Source organism: Ricinus communis, chromosome 2 (assembly GCF_019578655.1).
Source record: "Ricinus communis isolate WT05 ecotype wild-type chromosome 2, ASM1957865v1, whole genome shotgun sequence".
Classification (NCBI taxonomy): Eukaryota; Viridiplantae; Streptophyta; class Magnoliopsida; order Malpighiales; family Euphorbiaceae; genus Ricinus; species Ricinus communis.
In genome coordinates this window covers 32,562,226-32,583,567 of record NC_063257.1, presented here as the reverse complement: position 1 = coordinate 32,583,567, position 21,342 = coordinate 32,562,226, and the positions used below count along the sequence as shown (strand labels likewise).

Sequence of the window (21,342 nt, the reverse complement as noted above, 5' to 3'; positions counted from 1 at the left end):
ATGAATCTTGGATTTTAATCCAATTGAGAGTGTATCTCTTCCTAAGTTCTTGCGAGGACTTGTTATTTAAACATTGTAACTTTTGTTGATTGTTCATTAATAGCTAAAGGTTCCTTCAATAGATAGTTGTGAGTTTTTAGTTGCGTATCTTTTATCTTGGTCTTGATAGATCCTCAAAACGGATTGATATTGGTTCTATTCAATAGATTAGCTAGGGCCATATTAGTTTTGGTATCAGAGCTTAGGCTCAAGTTCAAGATTGTAATTATTTAGTTGTTTCTTTTCTTTCCCCAAAAAAGGAGTGAAAATTCATATTCAAAAAAAGGAGTGAAAATTCATATTAAGAAAAAAGAAGAAAAAAAGTGTTCATTTTGTGTAAAACTCCATTAAAGCTCGAAAATTTCAAGCTTGGTGGTGAAGGAGCTGAAATTTAGAAGTTCCTAATCAAGTGATTGCAATCTGGGAGTGATAAGCTATTTACGTAGCTACAATCTAAGGTAGCGAACCTATCGATGCAGACTAGCACAAATGGTGAGTATCAAGGTCATATTCTCGGGAAAGGGTGAACCTAGACCTACTGTAGCGTCTTATGTTATCTAACCTAAAGAAATCAATGAAGTGTTGTTCTATGATTAATTATGAATAAATAAGTAATTAAATGTCAAATTATCTGAAAGGATTTAGGAAAACTCTCGAAGGAAAAGCAAACCCTAGGGGACCTAAGTTAATTGGATTTTTGTAAAGATAGAGATTAAATTGATTATCAATTGCAATTACCCGTGGTCGAAGTCTTAACTGAATTCGGTCTCCCTCTCGAGATAACCAAATTCCTAAACCTAATAACCTAAAGTTGGAATCTCTTCCTAACGTACGATTATTCGATTAGCATTAAGGTCTAACCCGCCTCTATTAAGCTTTGTTAATTCTTAATCTGGCTAGTCAATTACCCTTATCTCTAAGTGATTATTAACCAGTTCTTGCTATACAGTTTTCCGATTACTAAATGAATCTCTCAATTACATAAAGCAATCTAAATTCCACAATTCACAACATCTCATGAATAAAGTGACTTCTCATTAATAATAAAAGCAAGAAGAATCAAGAATTGACAATCAAAATCTCATAACATTAAGATCAATCCACAAACATAGGAACCCCAATTGGGTTCAACAATTTAGCTACTCATACTAATAAGCATCACAAAATAAGGAATAAAATCAGAAAAGTAGATTAAAGGCATGTACACCATTCTCTTTCAAGTTGGATGAGAAACCCTAATTTTTCAATTGAAAATATCAAACCCTAATTTGCCTCTTGAATGCTCCCAAATCTTGTCTTGATCTTCAATTCGATGTTGAAACAAGTGTAATCCTTCCTTCAATTGATGAAATTGATCTTCCAGAGTCGACAATTGAGGTCTGGAAACAAATGATTTGAGTTTGTATAATGGAAATCAAGTCAGAAAATCGAACCCTCATTCACCAATTCGTTTTTGCCTATATAGTCCCTTCAGCACGACCATGGTCAAGCCTGTGCTGGCCAGCATGGGCGGAGTCTAGGCCATGCTGAACCTGCACATTCCATTCCATTGACCTCTTCCAAGTCATGCCCTAACTGGTGCTGAGCCACTACAGGCCGTGATGGAGGCCATGGTGGCTACGGAAACCGTGCTAAAATGGCACTTCTGGGGGCAGCTTCTTGACAATTCAGCACGACCAGAGTCCAGGCTGTGCTCAACCTCGGAATGCTAGTCCTTGCTCAATTTGATGGATTTTGGTCCGTAATCGCCCGTATTTCCCTCAATTATTGACAATGTCCTTTGATAATGACCTGAAACGTGAAAAGAACCAAAAGACAGGTGATTCTAGCATAAAACGAGATAATTATGCACAAGAATGTAATCAATTGGGCATGTAAATATGTGTAATATGATGCCTATCAAATCACCCCACACTTAAGCTTTTGCTTGTCCTTAAGCAATCAATAACTCAATACATGCACAAGCAACAATCACCCCTCAGAATCTATGCTAAAGTTCACAAACTCAACCCTATTCAACATATAAAGAATGAAGCTCAAGTAACTAATAAGTTATACACCTTTAAGAAAGAACTATAATGATATCATCTCGAAACACAACTTACATAACAAATCAGCATTAAAGACTAAGAACCATTGCCTCATAGGAATCTCTCAAATCACTCACAGTGTTTATAGGTAAATAAGAAAATTCCCTCAATGCAGCTCCATAAAACCTGTTTACCATAAGCTTGCTCATAAATCTCATCTTTGCTACCACGGAATAACTGAATACCAAAATCAAAGGGTCTTTTCAAGGGTTGTAATGAGGCTGAGGTAAAGGTACGAATATTTGGATAGAAGTGTAAAGTATACTGAAAAATTATGCACTTAATTGAATTGAATGCTTCAGGAACTGAGTGCTAAACAATAAAAGTATTTACTAAGCCTTATTTGAAATAAAGGATGCTCACAAGAGTTAGAATCATAAGAGCTAAAAGCTAAGAAGTAAGTAATAATTTTTTCTTTTTTTGATATATACTATGTATATATATTACAACAGCTTATGTAGGGGCTGCTATGGTTATTGACATAAACAATAAGAATGAATATCCAATTTTGGATTGAAAGGAGCATCAAAGAATGAATGAAAAGATTAAGTGAATTAAAAAACAATGTTAGGCACTATGATTCCAGAAACATAACACATAATTACTCAGTATACAGGGTGAAAGGGAAGACAGATGTAAAGAATGGTGTATGCGTAGTGATTAGGTGTAAATTATGAAGAAAAGGTTACAACTCAAACTGGCTGACTAATGAAAACAGAGGGTAGGCTTTTGGCCAGATGTGGTAAAATCCTAAGTTGCCCAAATCATCTAATGGTATTCAAAAATTCATGTAACCGCAACAAGCATTACAGAGCAAGTTCTAGAAACGAAAGTAAGTACAACGCACACTCAAACAAGAAAATTCATGAGCATAATCTGTAATGGATGCTCAATTTTTTGGTTCTAAGACTCACGTTTGAAGTGGTTAAAATTTACAATTGGTTCCCAGACTTATCAATTGAATCATCACATAAATTGAATACGAGGTTAACATAATCAGAGTTCACAGTCAAAGGTTGTAAATTCGCAAAGAACTCAAGTAACACCGGTTTAACCCGGCCAAATTGACATGTTGAATACAATGAAATTGCTTTCAAGAATAGAAGATAAAGAGGGACAATCAAGTACTAGTGTGTGAATTAATTATTGAAAGAATAAACTAAAATTGAAGGTCATGCAAAACCTAGGTCCTAACATCCCAAGCATGGTCCATTATCATTGCTTTTAAACAATTGAGGGATACCCACCCCACACTTGAGGATAACACTGTCCATAGTGTTAAAAAGATTAAAAATAGGTATAGCATATGACCCAGTTTTAAAAAATTGAGGGATACCCACCCCACACTTGAAGATCATACTTAGTGTTCATTTCAAAATGGGAAAGCATAGTGTTCTACTAAAACAAATTAATATGAAAGGAAAAAAGAAAGGAAATAACATAACATATAAAAAGAAAAAGGAAAAAGAAAAGTAGCACAAGTTTTTGTTTCACTACTAGGAGTCTGCTGATGGTGTATCCTCACTGGTTGGATCTGCTGGAAGATGAGGAGTAGGGAAAGTCACTGAAGGAGGGGGCGGTGGTGGCTCAAGGTCCGTGAAGCATCCTGCCAGATCGACTCCATATTATCGATGAGCCGCTGATTTTGTGCTCTAGCGTCCATCATCTTTTTCATCTGCTCCACTATGAAGTCTGTCTGGATGGCCTGCCTTTCTAACCCGCTCATAAGCTACTGAAGCATACTGTTCAAACTGCCAAACTGTGCCCTAGTCTCCTCTTGAAATTGCCCAAACTAAGTATAGTGCTGCTGTTGTAGATCGCAGACTCAATCTAGTCGGTCAGCCAAAGCACTAATCTGAGCACTCGATGTCCCTGCAAAATAAGAGGATAAGGCTCCAGATGGAGGCATAAACACTCTAGCTGGGTTAGGAATCCTAACATCCGGGATCCCAGCCGACGGATCTTAGGCTCCTCTAGCCGCTGCCTCTCTAGCGTCCCTGACTATTGTGTTCACAAGCCTGTATTCTATACCATATGGATGTCTAGTAGCCGTGATCATCTGCATATTGATCATCTGTCTAATCCTTAGTGGTGTCATGTCACCAATATTTGAAAGCTCTGACAGACAATCATCCAATACATCCAGTCTCTTGGCTAACCTATTCACGTACGGACCAAAACAACAATGCATCTTCTTCTAGGCGTCTACTATAAATGAACGGATTTGTCGAGCCAACAAATATCCCAAGTCAAGCTTCTTCTAATGTTGCATAGCCTAGAGGAAGAAGATATCAATCTGTTTTACCGCTCTAAAACTATCTCCTCTGCCTTTAATAGTGTAAGCTAATAGGGTATGGAGATAGCAGAGATGATCCGGAAGGCTAGACGCCTTAGACTTGCTTGTGTAGTACGATTCCGGCCTAAGTACCAATGAGTCCCACATGGTGTCGTATGATATTGGGTTGATGTAGAGACATCCTTGATACTCCTCCCACGAGATCTCCTGTTCAGTCCATAATCCCAAATGCATGCCGAATTGTGGGACTGACATTGAGAACTCCCTTCCCCCAAGTCTGAAATAAACTGCATTAGGCTGATGCCAATTTGTGATCTGTTGCTGCAGGAAGAAGGTGCTGAGGAACTCAATTGTAAGCTCACAGTAGGTTAGCTCAATGATGTCAAAGAATCACGCATACGGTAGAGTCTCGAATAGAGTGCGCACATCTTGAACCAATCCCACTCTTTCTAGGGATACGAAGTCAATGCAACGACCCGCCATCACTTGCTTCCATCTCATGAGTTGGAATTGACTTTCGTTATTTGCATTAGGGAATGTTCAGTGAAGACGATGGTCTTTGATAAGATGGTGTATGATCAGAATTTTTCGAAGGCATACACGACAGCCAACAACTTTTTCTTTGTAGTAGTGTAATGTTCCCAGGCTCCTGTTAATGTCTTGCTAGCTAGTAAATGGGTTGGAAATTTTTTTCAAACCTCTGTCCAAGCACAGCTCTAACTGCATAGTCACTAGCATCGCACATTAGTTTAAAGGGTAGCCCTCAATCAGGTGAAGCCATGATAGAGGTTGTGGTCAGAAGTTTCTTTAATAGCTCAAAAGAAGATACACATGCATCATCAAAAACGAAAGGTGCATCCTTAACTAGCGATTGAGTAAGAGGCCTAGCAATCTTAGAGAAATTTCTAATGAATCTTCTATAAAATCCAGCATGGCCTAAGAAACTCCTAACAGCCCTAACAGAACTAGGGAGTGGTAGCTTAGATATTGTTTCTATTTTAGCTCTATCGACTTCCATCCCCGCATGTGAAATCTTATGCCCAATTTAGCACCAAGTTAGCCTCAATGCACCTAGCTAACATGCGTTCTAGATTTGCCAAACAGTGGGAGAATAAGTTACCAAAAACAGAGAAGTCATCCATAAATACCTCCATCGACTCCTCAATCATATCATAAAAAATGGCTATCATACACCGCTGAAACGTAGCCGACGCATTGCATAGGTCGAAAGGCATTCGTCTATAAGCGAATGTCCCGTAGGGGCAGGTGAAAGTTGTCTTCTCTTGGTCTTCAGGTGCAATTGGGATCTGAAAATATCCTAAAAAACCATCAAGCAAATAGTAAAACATGTGTCCTGCCAATCTTTGTAACATCTGATCAATGAAAGGAAGAGGGAAGTGATCCTTCCGAGTTGCATCATTAAGCCTTCTATAATCGATGCATACTCGAAATCCTGTTATCATCCGTGTAGGTGTATAAGCTCATCCTGCTCATTTCGAATTATTGTCATGCCTCCTTTCTTTGGCACAACCTGCATAGGGCTCACCCAAGAACTGTTAGAAATAGGGTAAATTAATCCTACATCTAGGGATTAATTACCTCCTTTTTCACTACTTCTTTCATGTTCAGATTACGCCGCCTCTGTGGCTGAACTACTGCCCTATAGCTATTCTCCATAAGAATCTTGTGAGAATAGAAACTTGGGTTGATCCCGAGAATATCAGCGATTTTGTAAGCGAAGGCCTTCTTATAGCTCTTGAGCGCATCTAGAGTTTTTGCTCGCTCCTCAAATGTTAAATCTGTTGCAATGATCACTAGTAACTTTTCTTCCTTATCCAAGAATCCATAGCTTAAGTGCTTAGGCAGCTCCTTCAATTCTAAGGTTGGGGGGTCCTCAAAAGAAGATTTCACTTTCCGCACTTCTGAACTGTCAAGAGAAAGAAAAGGATCAGTAGAACAGCTAGGCTCAGTAGCCAATAAACTAGCGAGCTGCTCCAACACTTTCTCGTTGGACAACTCCTCCTCCTCTCCTTGCAAGGCTACCTACAAGGGATCATCAAGCAACATTTCCTGTAAGTGAGACTCAACCAATTTATCCACAATATCAATAGAAAATACAACATCATCATGGTCTAAAGAGTGTCTCATAGTAGTCACTAGGTCGAAGGTGATGGTCTCATCATCTACCCTAAGTTTAAGCTTTCCATCACAAACATCTATTACAACCCTAGATGTTGCAAGAAAGGGTCTACCTAGGATTAAAGGTATAGTACTTTCACCTTCCATATCCATAACTATAAAATCTACAGGAAAAATAAACTTGTCTACCTTAACAAGCACATCTTTAACTATACCCCTAGGAATCTTTACTGTTCTATCAGCTAATTGAATGCTTATCCTAGTGGGCTTAGGTTCATTCAAACCTAATTTATCAAACAGACTAGTGGACATTAAATTTATACTAGCTCCTAAATCAACTAATGCACCACTAATAGGCAAATCGCCAATGACACAAGGAACAGTAAAACTCCCTGGATCTCTTCTTTTGAGTGGCAGCCTATTCTGAAGAATAGCCGAACACTCCTCGTTTAGAGTTACGAGTCCCAAATCCTCCAACTTCCTTTTGTTGCTCAAAATTTTCTTTAGGAATTTTGCATACTTTGGCATCTGCGAAATAGCTTCAACAAAAGGCAGGTTAATCCGCAGTTGTTTAAACAAGTCAAGAAACTTACCAAACTGCTTATCAACCTTCTATTACTTAAGTCGAGCAGGGGAGGGGACTGGTGGCTGGTATTCTCTTATAGGGCTCTTTAGCCTGTCTTCCACCTTTTCTCCTCCCATTTTCTCAGGCTCGGGCTCCTGCCTAGCTTGCTTATCCTGCATACAAACATCCTCATCATCAGCTAAAGGTAGAGAGCTAGACAATTGCTTACCTGACCGCAAGGTGATAACCTTGGAATGCTCCCTAGGGTTTGACTCTGTTGTGCTAGGGAGCGATCCTTATGGCCTCTCAGACAACATCTTAGAAATCTGCCCAATTTGGCTCTCTAAATTCTAGATGGATGCCTGCTGATTTCTAAGGGCACTGTCTGTCTGCTGGAATCTCGTCTCCATCGACGTGACAAACTTCATCATCAGCTCCTCCAAGTTAGATTTCTTTTCGGCTGGTGGAGGGGGTTGTGATGGTATAGCCTGTGGCTGCTGATGCAGTCTCTGAAAGCCTGGTGGACCCTAGGCATTGTTATTTCTCCACCCGAAATTTGGATGGTTACACCAGCCGGGGTTGTATGTGCTGCTGTATGGGTTATTCTGCTGTCTAGGGGCATTACCCATGTAGTCTACCTATTCCATGTCAGTAGAAACAATAGAGGAAGAATTATTACTAGAAGCAAACATATCTCCCGCATTATAGTTTGCACTGTAGTACGGGCCACCGTAAAATTCACTGCTTATTTGGGCTGCATGAACTGGCATCTGAAGCTGGTCTAACTTCTTAGTTAGAAGCTCCACTTGAGCTGCTAAGGCTGTTGTGGAGTCTAACTGGTTGACCGTCCCTTGTTTGACCGGCCAACTCCTAGAAGATTGCCACTGGTAGTTGTTCATGGCCATCTCCTCTATCAGGTTCTGCGCCTGCTCCGGTGTCTTGTTGTTTAAAGCTCCACCTGCTGCAGCGTCCACCATTTGCCTCGTAGCAAGGTTCAAACCACTGTAAAAGGTCTGAACCTGCATCCATACTGGTAGACCGTGGTGTGGACAGCATCTCAATAAGTCTTTATACCTCTCCCAGGCGTCGTACATGCTCTCGTCGTCCATCTGCACAAAAGAAGAAATGTCATTTCTCAATTTAGCATTTTTAGCTGGAGGAAAATACTTGTAAAGAAATTTTTCAACTACTGATTTTCAGGTTGTAATAGTGTGCGGTGGAAAGGACTGCAGCCATCTCTGTGCTCTATCCCTTAAAGAAAATGGAAATAATCTCAGCTGGATGGCATCATCGGTAGTTCCATTTATCTTGAAAGTGTTGCATATCTCCAAAAAGTTGGCTATATGGGCATTGGGATCCTCTCTTGCCAGCCCCCCAAACTATACACTCTGTTGTACCATCTGGATCACATTTGGCTTTATCTCGAAATTGTTAGCTGCCACCGCCGGTCTGAGTATACTCGTTTGTGTCCCATCCAATGATGGTCTAGCAAACTCGTACATCGTTTTGTTTGCATCCGCTGCGGCATTTCCATTATGATTCTCCATCCCTTCTGGTCTACTTCAGGTACCTCAACCTCAATCTCCTGATCTTCTAATTGTGAACGCTTCCTTAAGAGTCTGAGGGATCATTCTGGATCAGATAGAGGCTCTATAAGATCAGAGTATGAGCTCCTAATCATAAACTACCTACAAGTGGAATATAGCGACCAAAGAACAACAATAGTTAAAACAATGAAAGAATAAACTAAAGCAAAATAAAGATAGAAAACTAAATATGGCTAAATTAACAAAAACACAAGTTCGTTCTAGTTCACACAAAAAGTAACTCCCCGGCAACAGCGCCAAAAACTTGGTAAGCTATTACGTAGCTACAATCTAAGGCAGTGAACCTATCGATGCAGACTAGCACAAATGGTGAGTATCAAGGTCGTATTCTCAGGAAAGGGTGAACCTAGACCTACTGTAGCGTCTTATGTTATCTAAACTAAAGAAATCAATGAAGTGTTGTTTTATGATTAATTATGAACAAACAAGTAATTAAATGTCAAATTATCTGAAAGGATTTAGGAAAACTCTCGAAGGAAAAGCAAACCCTAAGGGACCTAAGTTAATTGGATTTTTGTAAAGATAAAGATTAAATTGATTATCAATTGCAATTACCCATGGACGAAGTTTTAACTGGATTTGGTCTCCCTCTCGAGATAACCGAATTCCTAAAACTAATAACCTAAAGTTGGAATCTCTTCCTAACGAACGATTATTCGGTTAGCATTAAGGTCTAACCCGCCTCTATTAAGCTTTGTTAATTCTTAATCCGGCTAGTCAATTACCCTTATCTCTAAGTGATTATTAACCAGTTCTTGCTATTCAATTTTTTGATTACTAAACGAATCTCTCAATTACATAAAGCAATCTAAATTCCACAATTCATAACGTCTCATGAATAAAGTGACTTCTCATTAATAATAAAAGCAAGAAGATTCAATAATTGAAAATCAAAATCTCATAACACTAAGATCAATCCACAAACATAGGGACCCCAATTGGGTTCAACAATTTAGCTACTCATACTAATAAGCATCACAAAATAAGGAATAAAATCAGAAAAGTAAATTAAAGGCATGTATACCCTTCTCTTTCAAGTTGGATGAGAAACCCTAATTTTTCAATTCAAAATATCAAACCCTAATTTGCCTCTTAAATGCTCCCAAATCTTGTCTTGATCTTCAAATCGATGTTGAAACAAGTGTAATCCTTCCTTCAATTAATGAAATTGATCTCCCAAAGTCGACAATTGAGGTCTGGAAATAAATGATTTGAGTTTGTATAATAGAAATCAAGTCAGAAAATTGAACCCTCATTCACCAATTCGTTTATGCCTATTTAGTCCCTTCAGCACGGCCGTGGTCAAGCCTGTTATCTAACCTCACACACACACATAACCCTAGCCGCCCTACCTAAAGGAACAAAAAAATTCTATCTTTCTTTCCTTGCTAGGTCGAGATACCCAAAGGCCAAATACATACCAACAACCAATTCTTAGCTCTTTTCTTTGCTAGCCAAAACATATCACACCATTACATAAAACACAATTTATTTCTTGCTAGCCCAATTACATACTTGAGGGTTAAACACGTTAGCTTGTGTGTATTGTAAGATGTTTCATCAAAAAGAGTTTGCTCAACAGCATTATGAAAAGTGCCTATGAAATCTTTTTAATTCTAAACCTAGGCCAAAGAGGTTAGCAAGACAGCCACGTCATGATCAAAATGATGAAATTTCAACAAAGACAAAACCTATAAGAAGTATTTTTGAATTATTAAAGCATGATTTTGAAGAACTCAAGAGCTTGACTAATATTTTTTTAGAAGATAAAGCTAACTCTAAGCCATCTTTAGAGACTAATATAGACTCTTATGGTTGGATGATTGAAGATGGTAAGAATGATAATGTTTTTTTATCTTTGAGCGAATCCAAAATTGAAGAAGAAGATGAGGCAAAGGTTGAGTTGGTAAAAAAGTAAAGAAGTCTTGCTAGATTATATTGAATCTATTGAACATGTTGATCTTATTGGCATTGAAAACATTATGTGTTCCAAAATTCCTCTAACCACTTTTGTGAAAGAATTGCAGGTCAATAATGAGTTTCTAATGAGTTTAATCATTTGTTTATTTCTTTCACAATATTTTGGCAAGATTTGAGGATGAATCTTTTCAAAGAAAGGGAGAATGATGTAAATGAAGAGTCAAAGCCAATTCATGATCCAACATCAAGTCAAGAGTTAAATTCTACTCCAAGTCCAAAGGATCCATTATACATGCAAGAGGTCCAATTATAAGCTAAGAGAATAAATGAGGCTTTAATGGACTCATACAATATATTTGAGCCAAAAATTATATCAACACATGGTGAGTGAGAATTAATGCAAGTCTTAGTAATCTAATTCAATATGTTGGGCTATGAAGGAGCTTGTTGGGCCGAATATGCTAAAGAATCAAGGGAGGGATGAAATTCCTTAAAGAGAAAACCAAAGAGGCACCATTTTGTATATTGTTGCCTTAATAGTGCGTCACCTTGAAGAGGAAACTAAAGCAGCCGCATATCTTGGTCATTTAGGATTATGTCTTGATTGATTTATTCATATCCTTCTTGATTAGATTGACTAAATAAATTAAGCTTCTTCTTTTATTATTTTCTTTTAGAATAGGTTTTATTATTCCCTATAAGCATAGTTCCTTATTTTGTTATTTAGGAAAACTTCTATTTAGCATATACTTTAGTTTATTCCTAATTAGTTTACTTCCTTTATGCAAATAGAAAATTAGGTTATGTCTTTATCTATTTAAATCTTATATAGTCGAATGGCATAAGATGATGAATCTTGGATTTTAATCAAATTAAGAGTGTATTTCTTTCTAAGTTCTTATGAGGACTTGTTATTTGAACATTGCAACTTATGTTGATTGTTTATTGATAGCTAAAGGTTCCTATAATAGATGGTGTGAGTCCTTAGTTGCATATCCTTTATCTTATTCTTGATAGATCCTTAAAACGGATTGGTATTGGTTCTACTCAATATATTGTCTAGGGTCATAGCACCTTAGTTGTGATAAGTTTAAGCTACTCTTTAGGATTAGCTTCGGTGTTACCTAGCAAAATTCCTTGAGGCCTTTCACTTAACAATTTTTTAATCTGCCCTACTTGATTCTTTAAATTGTGAATTGAAGCCTGCTGGTTCCTAAGAGTGGTTTCTGTAGATTGAAACTGAGTTTCAAAAGCTGATATGAACTTCTCCATCATCTCTTCTAAGTTACTATTCCTAGGTGGAGCCTGTTGCTCGTTTTGCTGTGAAATCCTAGTGTTAGAGGTCTTTGCTAATTATGATTTCCTCAAGACAAATTCGGATGATTTCTCCACCCCGGATTATAAGTACTGCTGTAAGGGTTGTTTTACTGCCTAGGAGCATTTCCCATTTCCCATACAGTAGTATGGCCATTTTGGCAATCTCAACTTTGATGATCGCCCTCACACCAATCACAAGTCATAACTTATGCCTGTCCTCCAGATGAAGACATAGTCAAAGCATCCATCTTTTTGCTCATGGCCTCTAATTGTGCATTTACAGCTACCATAGGGTCTATAGTATGGATCCCACTTCCTTTCACTCAAACCTGCTCTCTTGGATTTTTCCACTGGTAATTCGTGATTGCCATATCCCTAATAAGGTCCATAGTTTGCTTTAGAGTCTTATTGTTCAATGATCCACCTGCTGCTGCTCCATTAAAGAATGTTTGAATTTGCAACCATAAAGGTAAACCGTGATGTGGAAAGCTCCTCGGTAAATCCTTAAACCATTCCCAGCAATCCTACAAAGTTTCATTCTCCTATTGAAGAAACCTTTCTATGTCATTCCTCAACTTAGTCGTCTTAGATGGTAGAAAGTATCTCTCTAAGAATTTATTGGCCAACTGATTCCAGGTTGTAAATGTCCCAGCTGAAAATGATTTCAACCACTTCTTTAGCTTATCCCTCAAAAAAACTGGGAATTGCCTCAGTCTGATGGTATCATCTAATACCCCATTAATCTTGAAGGTATCACAAATCTCAAGAAAATCATCCAAATGAGTTTTTGGGTCCTCATATGGTAAACCATCAAACATGCAATTGTTTTGCATCATCTGAATAATGTTGGGCTTCATCTTGAAATTGTTCGCCGCAATGTTCAGTCTAACAATACTCAATTTAACCCCACTAAGTGTTGGGCGTGTATACTCTTGCATGGTCCTCTCCCTAGGTGGAGCTGCCATTCTTAATTGTTCCTCTGCTTGGCTTGGTTCTTCCTGATCCTCTTAATTCTGATTTTATAACTCTGCCACTGTCTCGGCTAAAGCTCGTTCACTTTCTTCCCTTCACTACTTCTTTAATGTTCTTTCTAACTCTAGTTCGTAAGCTAATAGTTCTATCAAATTAGCTCGGGTCATGCATAGATTCAAGTGCCTAATGAAAACACAAACATAACAAGAATAATCAAGTAAAAATAAAAATACTAAATCACTAGCTTTTGAATTATTAATAATATGATAATAAAAAAAGTTTTCCGGTAACAACGCCAAAAACTATCTGCACACAGTAAAGTGTACCAATCGTATCAAGTAATTAAGTGATGAATAAGAGTATTGTTCCACTGTGGACTTAATTGTGAATATTATTTTCACTCTTATACTAATGTCTAGCAATCAAAATATTGTTTGGATGTAGAAATGTTTGAAAGTAAATTAATATTAAAAGAAGAATTAAAATAATTGGTTTATTAATCAAGGATAAAGCCTATTTAGGTAATGAATCCCCCCTAATAAAATGGGCACTTCATTAAAAAAATAGAAATTAAGTCCAACCATGGTTGAGTTGCCATCCCACAAAATTAGGTAAAAGACCTCTCAAGTGATTAAACTCCTAATTCCTATGAGGAGGGAAATGATTCACTTCTCAAACCCACTCACTTAGGTCATGCATTAAGACTAAGGAACTATTATACCAAAGAATCTTATAGATCTATCTCTAGTATCGCAATCAATCCTCAATCCCTAAGATGTGATCAATTCATAAACAGTTATCTTTAATCAATCTATAAAAACAAATCCCAATCAATATGTTGACTTATCAATTGAAATATATAATTACGCAATCAAAAGAACAAAATAACTCAAGGAAAAGACTGAATTGCATTAACTTTGAATCAATCCATACACTAGAAATTAGGGTTTATTAACCAAATAGCAAGAAGATTAGTTCCTACATATTGCAATAAAGAAATAAAGATTAGGGAAAAAAGATCTCAAACTATTCATGAATGAGTAGAGATGGAAATCTTTAATCTTGGGAAACAATAATATAAATAATGTTCTTCCTTGAAAACAACCAATAAAACCCTAAGAAACAAAAAGAAATTAAGTTATCTAAGTGTTTCTCTCTCTAGAAATGACTAATGACAGAACTCCTTAAAATAATCCTAAAAGTTCCTTTAAATAGTGTGTTTATATGATTGACACGGGCACCACACAGCCGTGCGACGTCCTAAACTCCTTGTAGTTTGGAATCACCTTCTAGGACACATCGAAAGGTCACAGGGGCATGTCCTCTCCCCGTGTGAACTTCTAGCACAACCTGCCTATTCTTTTTATTCATAGGGAAGACCACACGGGCGTGTGCTTCCCGTGTCATGCCTTCTAACCTTCCACCATTCTTCCTGTCTTGCACGGGAAGACCACAAGAGCAAGAGCTTACCATGTCATGCCCGTGTGAGACTCCAAAGTTTCATGAACATGCCTTTTCTTAGCCTGATTTTCATGCTTTTTATTGCCAAAGCCTCTCTTTATGTAGGATCCTCAACGTGTCTAAAAAGAACTGAAAAACAAGTTCTAATAAACAGATTAAACTCAATTGAAGGTAAAATCAAGGCACAAACATAGCTCAATAGTATGTGCTTCTAGCACTTATCATAGTTACTAGAGACTCTTACGTGTGCACCCGAAATCATCGCCCACAGTGGTGACTCCACTATGGATAAGAGAAGTTGATTCCAGTGTATCCTTATTTTCAATTTTATCTTTTAACGATTTATTCTTGCATAACTACACCATTTTCACACATTGTGTACATTGGTCCTTATAGTCCGAATGGCGTCGGTTAGTAGTTCTTGGTTCCACTCAAACCTTGGAATTACGATATTGGTTAACCATCACTCACGAGTAATAAATAAATTTTCTTTGTCGCATGAATCCTTGAGTGAGGAGACGAGTAAAGGCGGGATATTTTTTTCTTGTGGGAGCCTTTTATCCTTACTTGAGACTTAGCCCATGGTAATAACAGTAAAGATCTCCCCTATGTATCCAATTGCTTGCTATGTAAGACGTTTTCCCTTGTAAGAGTTTAAGCCTACATCTTGGAATGCCTTGGCTCAAAACATGTGATGTCAAGCCTTGAGCTTAAAAATATGTAGGCTTAATGCTTATATTGGAAAATATCACCTTATCTGCTTTAATCTACTTTGAGAGCTTTTGGCATGTGCATCGATACTTATTATCCCCTGGTGATAATAAGCCTAAACTAAAAAACCTAGAAAAAAGAGACTCACCTCAAATCGTGTGTAGGACTAATAAGGTTGCAAGGATGGTTGTATTATACTTTACAAACATTGTCTTTGTGTTTGCTAACCTCTACACATCATGCATACTATGCATCTCATGCATTACTCCACCTCTTTGTTTTGAAGCCATTTTAGATTATCATTCTTAGTTTTGGATAAGACAAGCTAGAATGGATATCAAGAGGACCCATTTCAGTAGCAATAAAGACAAGAGCCTAAGAAGTAGCACTTCAGAAGTTGAAACAAAGATGGTCTACAAGCAAGACATTGATGCTATCAAGACTTTAATCAGGCTGACCTAAGGATTATGATCTGAGAGGAGCTCCAACAAGCTTTGGCTTAGATTTTTGAGACTTCTACTGCCCCTGCAGTAACTACTTGTAATGAAGAAGCACGTGGTGGGAACCTCTGGAATATAGATGGCTATATGGTAGAAGAAGTTAAGAAAGAGTCTGTTATGGAATTTGAGATTGTTCATAGTCTGAGTTAAAGGCTCGACAAGGTGCAAGATACGTTGAAAGATCAAGGTTTAGATTCAACCTTTAATTTCCATGAATTGATGCTAATTAGAGAAGACAAGTTGCCTCCCAAATTTCACATGCTTGAAATGCAAAAGTTCAATGGAACTGGAGATCCAAAGGTGCACTTGAAGCAATATGCGACTTTCATGAGTACTACTCATTTGGCTAGGACCCAAATTATCAAGTTGTTTATTGGGCTAACTATGAACTGGTACCATGGGTGGGAAAGGCCTATCAAGTCTGATTAAAAAAAGCTTTATCACGCTTTTGTGCAGTAAAATGACTACAATGCACATTTAGAAGCCTCTATAAGAGATTTAGAATTGAAAAAGCAAAAGCGCAATGAGTCTTTTTCTGAATTCTTGACTTGATGGAGAAATAAAGCAGGGTTAATAAAGAAGAAGCCTTCTGAGACGGATCAAGTTTGAATGGTTATTCGAAATGTTCTTCTGATAGGATATTTGTGTAGCTACAATCTAAGGCAATGAACCTATCGATGTAGATTAGCACTAACGGTGAGTATCAAAGTCGTATTCTCGGGTAAGGGTGATCCTAGAACTACTACAACGTCTTATGATATCTAACCCTAACAAAATCAATGAAGTTGCTACTCTATGATTAAATGTAAACAAGTGGTTAACTAAGTGTCAAACAGACTGAAAGGATTTAGTGAAACAATCAAAGGAAAAAGCAAACCCAAGGGGACCTAAGCTAATTGGATTTTAGTAAAGATAGAGATTATATTGATTACCAATTGTAATTACCCGTGGTTGAATTCTTAACTGAATTCGGTTTCCCTCTCGAGATAACCAAATTCCTAAACCTAAGAACCTAAAGTTGGAATCTCTTCCTAACGATTGATATTAAATTAGCATTAAGCTTTAACCCGCCTCTGTTAAGCTTTGTTAATTCTTAATCCGGCTAGTCAATTACCCTTATCTCTAAGTGATCATTAACCAGTTCTTGCTATTCAAATATTCAATTACTAAATGAATTTCTCAATTACATAAAGCAATCTAAATACCACAACTCACAACGTCTCATGAATAATGTGATTTCTCATTAATAATGAAAGCAAGAAGAGACAAGCATTGATAATCAAAGTCTCTTAAGCATCAAAAAAAATCCAACAATATAGGAACCCTAATGGGTTCAACAAATTTAGTTACTCATACTAATAAGCAACATAAAGTAAAGAACAAATTCAAAAAAGTAAATTGAAAGCATATACACCCTTCTTCTTCAAATTGGATGAAAAATCCTAAATTCCCAATTCCAAATGATGAACCCTAAATTGCCTCTTGAATGTCCCAAATCTCCTCTTAATCTTTAATTTGATGTTAAAACCAATGTAATCCTTCCTTCAATAAATGAAATGGTCTCCTAAAGTCGAGTATTGAAGTCTGGGAAAAGATGGCTTATGCATGTATGTGTGAAATCAAGTCAGAAAATCGAACCCCTGCTCAATAAATCGCATTTGCATATATGAATCTCTCAGCACAGTTGTGGTCAAGCCCGTGCTGATCAGCACGGGCGGAGTCTAGGTCGTGCTGGACCTCCGCGTCACGCAACTTAAGGCTTCTTCCTAGTCGTGCCCTCGCCGGTGCTGAGCCAACACGAGCCGTGGTGGCTTCGAAAGCCGTGCCATGATGGCACTCTTGAGGGTCAAGGATTAATGGTTCAGCACGGCCATAGTCCAGGTTGTGCTCAACCTTAGAATGCTAGTCCTTGCTCAATTTTGATGGATTCTGGTCCATAATTGTGCGTATTTCCCTCGATTACTGATAATGTCCATCGATAATGACCTGAAACATGAAAGGAACCAAAACACAGGTAATTATGGCATAAAATAGGATAACTATGCATAGAAATGTAAGTAATTGAGCATATAAACATGTGTAAAACAATGCATATCATCTCCTATTATGGGTGGAAAAGCTACAAATAATGAACCCTAAGACCTTTGTAGCCTTATATAATGATGGTTTATAAGTAGAGGAAATTGCAAATTCTAGAGCTGGAGGGTACATGGAAACTATCAAGCTAGAGAAATTGAAGACCTGCCATCTGAAGATGATAAAGCTTCATAAGATTCAGTTGTCGATTTATTTTTTTAACAATGGCATGATTTTGTTTCTAGGATCGATGATATAAACCTTGGTTTTACTTATGTGATGTTTATCTTTATGGAATTATGCATTATGCATTACAATGATTACTACATGAGTATGTTTAACATTAACTCTATTTGAATTGGTTTATTTAATCTGGGCACAAATAATAATCCCAGGTATATTTCTATTACACATAGTAAAACTCTTAAAGAGAGAAAAAAATTGAGAGAATCAAGAAAAAAGAAGGGAGTAGTATTGGATACAACATGATTGAATTTAAGGTAGTAGCATTATTCACCAGACTAAGGGTAAGGCAAGAAGGCTGAGTTCATCCCTCATCACATAACAACCTTGAGAACAACAAGGACCTTTGAAGACATTAGTGATTAAAGATTGGTGCTCTAAACCTGAAATATGCAAGATCAATTGCATCTGACTCCAAATGGAATTTTAAATCGAGCTAGAAACTTCTATATCAAAGAAATAAAAGATTAAGCCTAAGGTGCTGAAAGGAGTGAAATCTCGTGGGGAATAAGTTCACAAGTCAATCTATACTATTTTAGATACTATCTTTGAAAACAAAAAGAAAAAAAATAGAAAAAATATAAAGATAAATCTTGCTGACTAGAGGACTTGTATATGCTAGTCATGCAAAAGCTAACAAAATAAAGTGAGGAAAAAAAATTCGACTAGAAAATCCAAATGGACTAGATGATAACAAGAGTAGTATTATATGAAATAGTAATATACTCATTTATTCCCTTATCAAATTTGCACATTAATTTTCATTGCTTGCATGCTACTAGCAAGAGAAACATAATAAGAAGCATAATCTATAAGACTAAATAGAAGCAAGATCATTTTTCTTCAACTTTTGTTCTTGTGTTTTTTGCAGGAAAACCTAAGAAGTTATAACACTCAAGTCTCCATCAATCTTGACATCACGCTAAATAAATCAACAGAGCTAGAGTCTTTCAATCTTGTCTCAAGGGAAGTCCTAAAACTTAATAGAATCATCTATAAACTTGACAAAAGGGACAAGTGCTTCAATTCACACTTCTTAAGCAATCGAATCTCGAAAAAGAAAAAGAAAAGAGAAAAGCCTACTAACTTGAAAACTTGAAAGGACAGGTTAGGAAAAAATTAAGGCGTAAAAGTAAGAAAAGGAAATTCTAAGTTGAGAACCTGAAAAGGTGGCTTAGGCAAAAATAGAGTCTGCTAAGTTGAAAACCTAAAAGGGCAACTTAGGCAAAAGTTAATACATTAGCCTGCTAAGTTGAAAACCTAAAAAGGTGGCTTAGGAAAAAGTTATGGCGTAAAAGTAAGAAAAGAAAAGAGATTTGGTTGCTATTTTCATAAGATTGTGGCAAAGCCAACTATCATCGCACAAGTATCAGTACACCCCAAGGCAAAATGATTCAGTCGTTGCATGTTTGAGTTATCTATAGATCTATGCTTCTTGTCGTCACCACGACCTTCAGATTTCAGATATGTATTATCATCTTCAACATTTTCTATCAACTATCTGACTCCATGCCCTATGACCAAAGAGTAGACAACCTACTTGTCAAAGTGTTAATATTTTTGTCGATGAGCATCGAAATGCCTCTATCCAAACTAAAGGATGGTTTTTAGAAATGCATTATATGTCATATATAACATGCATATCACGCACCTTCACTAATTTTGCTTGATGTGATCTTTATATGCTTGTATATATGCCAAATGCTCGATCAATACTCAAGTTTACTTCCCGAAGCAGAGATAATCAAGTTTACCTTCTAAAGTGGAAGATCATTAATTCACATCCCAAAGCAGATGTTATCCAAGAGAGTAAATCATATACCAATTAAACATGCAGAGTAGGAAAATCATTATTCTCCATCTCGAAGTGAAAATTATAATTACTTTGTTTCTTAAAGTGGAAGGTAACCAGAAAAGTTTAGATAATCAACAACGAAAGATCCCATTACCCAGAACATCGAGAAAACGGGTAAAATCCCTAAATCAATAATAAGCTAGATAGAAAGTCTGCACTAACTTGGGCATACAAAGCGTAAGCTTCTACAGCTCATAAAGCATACATTTATCTTGAGGGGTGATCTTCAAGATGAGATGGGTGTGGTCCCTAAATCAACCAGGCATAGTCCTTCAATCAAATTGGAGTGTTCCTTCAATCAAGTAAGGTGTAGTCCTTAATTTAATCAAGTGTGGTCCTTAAATCAACCAGGCACAGTCCTCCAATCAAACAGGCATGGTCCTTCAAGCAAGTAAGGCGTAGTCCTTAATTCAATCAGCCGTGGTCCTTCAATCAAGCAGGCGTGGTCCTTCAATCAAGCAGGTGTGGTCCTTCAATCAAGCAGGCATAGTCCTTCAATTCAATCAGGCATGGTCCTTCAATTCAATCAAGTTTGATCCTTCAATCAAGCATGTATAGTCCTTCAATCAAATAGGGATAGTCCTTCAATCAAGTAGGTGTGGTCCTCCAATCAATCAGGTGTAGTCCCTCGATCAAGCAGGCATAGTCCCTCAATCAAGCGGGCGTGGTCCTAGATGAAAGTCAAAAATTTTGCACAAGCTCGAGCCTATTAAGTGTGGCTTCTGTAGCTAACATCATGTCCTTTTACTGTATCCTTGATTTTTATGATCTGTCTAAATTTATTTAATCATATTTGTGCTTATAAATCTCAACAAGCCTGGGGCAGTCAGCACTTGTCTTTTAACAATGAAAGTTGCTACTTTTACAGAAAACTCGATAATGAAAGTTGTTACTTTTCTCAACTCTTGAGAGGTTAAGGACGGTCAAATCCCAATTAGAATTGCGAATAATTAAATAAAAAATTATTTTTTGAAATCAATTTGGACTAAATTGACAGAGAAACTTAAGTTTGAGGGGTGAAATTGTAAATTTTAAAAGTTCATGGACCAAAGCATAAAAAGTATAAAACCTTTTAGCCCCTGAGCCAATTGGCTCTGCCTATAGCCAAATCAGTTATTCGTAGAGCCGATTAGCTCTATAGAGTCTCGAAACCGAAACCCAACGTCGTTTTGCATAATTTTTCGATTTAAAGTGTCAAAATTAGTGAAAATATATTATTTAGAATATTGTATTAATAAATATTTGAATTTCTAATCATTTTTCATGATTTATTCAGTATTTATCAATATTTATCAATAAACACTCTTGATAAGTCGAAAATTAGTTTTTTTTAATTATGGATATTTATCAAAACTTAAAAACGTATATCAAAAAGCTTTTAGGGTTTCCTTAAACTTTTCTCTATAAATAGAATAGGATGGCCTGAGCTTATGGGTTGGCAATTTTTAGTAGAATGACAGTAAATTTTCAGCAATACATACACTCTCAAAAGTCATACAAAAAAACCTCTAAACACTTTGGATTCCAATCCTGTTTTTTATTCAACCTCTT

General features: G+C 37.0%; 1 non-coding gene across 1 annotated transcript; it reads left to right on the top strand.

Moving 5' to 3' along the window:
• Positions 1–8,164: 8,164 nt before the first annotated feature.
• LOC112535787 lies at positions 8,165–8,271 on the top strand. Its single transcript, XR_003079866.1, has one exon. It is a non-coding gene; the product is annotated as a small nucleolar RNA R71 (small nucleolar RNA).
• Positions 8,272–21,342: the final 13,071 nt, after the last annotated feature.